Below are 4408 nucleotides of genomic sequence, written 5' to 3' on the forward strand. Positions count from 1 at the left end.
GTTTGTCACCTCCTGGTCTTGGATCCCACAGAGGAATAATGGCAGTATAGAAGCTGCAGCTCTATAAAAAGTGTAATCTTAATATCGGAGGAGGAGCTAGGCATAAGGGGTTGGCCTCACAAATGTAAATATTTCATAATTTATTTAGTAATGTGGCTTTTATTTTTCCCCCAGGCAAAAACTTTAATAAAGGAATAGGTCTACTGCAACAAAGGAAACAACAGCAAAAATAGAGACAAGGACACATCCTGACCCCATTAATATCAGTGGGAATTTGCCTTCATCTTCAGTGGGAACAGAACTTCAAAGACGCAGGAATCACCCATAAAACCTAAAGGACAAAATCTGAACCTTTCGTGGTCTATGTCAGAAACCGTGTTTAGAGGATGATAGTGTAGTCCCAACACAGTGGAAATGTCCCCAGCAGGAGTTTCATACCCTTGGCTTGACCACAGCCTTGTCCCCGGCATTGCCAGGGTGGCCGATAGGACAGATGTCAGAGAGGCCACGTGCGTGGGCCATTTCTTTGACAGAAGAACCTCTCTGAGGCAGGACCATGCAAGAGCTGGGCAGAGATGAACCTTCTCTTGGTGAACACTGCCTCTCTTGCTGTTCATGGCTTTACTTTCAGTGCCCAAATCAGGAAGAAGTGGTATCCCCACCTTTAGAGGTATTTTTTTTTATGTCTTAGTAATTTAAGATATTCTTTCAAAGCCTGTCTCTGGCAGAATGAAGACTGAAAGCTGTATCTCCTCAGTCCTACCTTGTGTTGTTAGCACTGAGGAAGATGAGCGGTGTGGATAGAAAGAATCTTTTCTTCTCCAGGGAGATTCAAGATCTCCCTCGAGGACTAAGAACACATCCTGGGTGCACTCTGCCTGCTAAATGCTGTGAAAAACCAATGTGGGAAAGCCAAGATGAGGAAACTCATTCCCAAGCATCTCTGCCGGTCTTGTTTTGGTACTGGCGCCATACAGCAAAGCAGAAATCAAAAGAACAGAGGTACCATTCTTCTGCCAACAGCAGAATTAGTTTCCCTCTCCTTCCTTTGGATGGCTTCTTATGCTTCGTCCATTCCCGGGATTGCATAATAAAACACAGTATCAAGCCACTGTATGATAATGTGCGTAATGTGCAACCCGCAGAGGTTGTTACACTCTTGATGGGTGAGTTCATCTGCCCCACAAACACACAGCTCCTCATAGTCCTATTTTAGCTCTTTAAGAAAAGTCCCCCTCTGTCCTTCGTTATTTGTCACCAAAATAAGTCTGACAACGAAGACCCTTTCAAATAAACCAAATTCCAGATAATGGTAGGTGTTTCAGGAAAATGTTCAATGGGAGTGTGTACCCTAACTAAGGCCTCCTCGTTAATTTAGAATTATATTTCATATGGGATCTGCACCACCAGTCCATTGCAGGTCATATCAAGAAAAAAATGACAAACATTTTCAGAAAAGCCCCTTTGAAGAAATATGTTTACCATATGCTAATATGTCTGTGTACTATACGGCAATGATTTTCAATCCCTGGGTGTAGAGAGGTCTATGGACAACCTTTAAGAAAGACACAAATATGACTACAAAATATAAGTCCACGCATACTTTCCGTACATTAAATGTCTTAAGGAAGCCTGTGCCTCTACTGGAAAACTATAGGGAAATTTCAAAACCTGTGCTTTTTGCAAGTCAGACCTATATTGTATGTCAAAATATGCAGTTGGGGTTTTGTGGTTTTACTGAGAGAGAGCATTGCTCAGGATCCTGCAGGAACAGAGGACTTACGGTTTCAATATTTTTCTCAGTAAAATGCAGTATTTCTTTAATGCTAAATTCCTTTGGTTTCTAGTGCCCTCATTTTTAGCAATCAGCATGTATACAATCAGTCTAAGAAATGAGGAATGAAGCAAGTGGTTTGGCTGCTTTGAAAATCATACAATAATGCTCTTTGAGATGGTGGGCTTAGCTTGGTAGTCCAACTAAAATGACTGTCCGCTAGACAGATAGTGCAATAAAGGTGAAACACAGTATTGCAGATGAGAAACTAATCTTTATTTCATGGTCCCTGTCTTCTCTGGGTATATGAGCGCAGCGCTTTGCGGGATCAAGTGACACTCTTAAACGTAACCCTATTGAGCACAACCAATTTGATTAGATTAGTTAAACCAACGTGGTAAAGGCAAAGTGGAACTGAGCAGCTTCATGGCCCTTACCACGTATACCATAAGCATGGCATCTTCCCTAAGCGAGGGAAATTTCAAGAGCTAACAGCATTTGTAGTAAGTCTAGTGTAATTTAAATGTAGTATCGTATGAAGCATGACAATAAGATCAACTGAGTTAAAAACCAGAAGAGCTAAACTCTGGACAAATTTATGAACGCACTGCACAAATTAATACGTATTTGTGGAAAGTATCCAGGAGAAGAGAAATGCGTTTCTTCTAAGAGGATGTAGGTGTGGCTACAACAGTGTAGCAAAGAGATTAAAAAAAAAAAATCCTGTTGAGGCTGTGTTCTTGTTATGTTTGAAGTAATAATTAGTCTGGCGTCAAGTTTGAATGATAACTATTACTTTCTTCACACAGATTTTTCTAAGCTTGAGAGACCAGTTTTCAAAAGCTCTCTAGCAAAGCTATTATGTTACCAGTATTACTCCATCAGAAGAAACTGTTAAGGGATGATCAGAAATACTGAGGGTGAGTCCTGGTTTTCCAGTATCTTCTTGGGATTTGGCTTCAAAAATGACAGTCAGCTTTTCTGACAGTAATCTCTCATAATTACAGCTGAAAATGATGCAATTGGCAAATTCTCAACAGCCTTAGAAATTGGACCTGATACATTCAAAGGCATAAGCCTTTAAAATATTTCAGAGACTCTTTTTGCCAATATTCTCAATTAGAACTCATGTTTTTGTTCTTAAAGAACAAAAACCCGTGCTATTTCTTTCATTGCTGATACAGTTTTGTATGTTACTGCTTTGAATTTTCTGTTTTGAATACTCCCAGGAGGAGGTTGTCACTGCAGATGCCCCAGACTCTGCCAAACGACTGGCTTTCTACTCAGCTCAGCCATTTCCCTCCATTGCAGGTATTAGATGCCCCAGCTTACTTCACCATAACTCCGATTTGCGTTTTTTTCTTCTTTAGGCTTATTAAAAAGCTAAAAAAACCCAACCTCTTGGACTGAAAAGCAAGCCCTTTTACCAGAACAGATATTGGGATTCCTTTTACTCCAAACTGCCATGCCACTGTGTCCCAGACGGCTTAATACTGAAAAGGATTCCAGTAAGTCTTGTTTATGGATGTATGAACATTCTATATATAAAGAGAAACTTACAACTGAAGAGCTCTAATACTGTAAAATAAAGCATTCAAAAGTGAGGAAATACAGAACTACATTTGCCTGTGCAACTTTGATTCGGCCTGTGTATGGCTGTCCTTTACAACTGGACCATCTTTCGTTTCGTGTACAAAATCTACAGCTTTCTCGGATAATGGGTGGGGGTTTTGCTGGTTTTTAATCCTTTTTATTAAGTGTACAGTCTTCTGGTATTATTTATTGCTCATTAGCCAGCTCCGTCCCAGAACATAATTCTGTCATGGGAGTTTTGGCTCCCTGAAGTATTATGGTTCTCATGTTTGGTCTAGGATATGTAGTAGCGGTACAAGTAAGATGTATGCCTATGGGTAGAGGGGTAAAGAGTATTTACTAACAACAGACTCAAACTGTTCATTTCCTTCCTTCTGTGGGTTCCCTTCCGATATACTATAGCAAGTTCTGCTCCTAAACAATTTTTCTGCGTTTAATATATTGTTAGTTACAAGATCATCCTGGCTTCATGCTCAGCCTTTACCTAGTAACAAAGCTTTTCTTAAAACCCCTTGAAATGCTTTTCACCATAAATACATAGTTTGGTTTCTGCCACACAGTTACTATACATATGTAATGTCTTTTCCAAATCACAGTAGGTGGACATTTGGTTTGAGAATACACGGGAACATCCAGTAGCACTGAAGTTTTAGGTAGTGACTGTTAAAAATTCTTGGAAACGTAAGAAGTATTTAAAGGCCAGATGGTTCAGGAAGCTAACAGGAGATTAACTGGCACCAGAATGTGGGACAACAAGAAGAGTGAAGAGGGTTATCTGCTGCAGTTTGCTTTTTGAAATGAGAAAAACGGAAACAATTTCTGAATGCAAACATGAAGGGGACAGCACTTTTCAAAGAGTTTTGAACTGCAGAGAGTTGTGGAGTTCCTGCCTCTTCGTAAAGCAGGATAATACCTAGAAACACAACCAGTAGGTGAGGGTACCAGACCGACATCTCACCTGAAACAACAAAATTACCTAATTTAATTTCTGTCAACAGGCATAATGGAATGAAAGATCTTGAGCCCAAAGGAAAGCAAATC

The sequence above is a fragment of the Aptenodytes patagonicus genome, chromosome 5 (genome assembly GCF_965638725.1).
Source record: "Aptenodytes patagonicus chromosome 5, bAptPat1.pri.cur, whole genome shotgun sequence".
Taxonomy (NCBI): domain Eukaryota; kingdom Metazoa; phylum Chordata; class Aves; order Sphenisciformes; family Spheniscidae; genus Aptenodytes; species Aptenodytes patagonicus.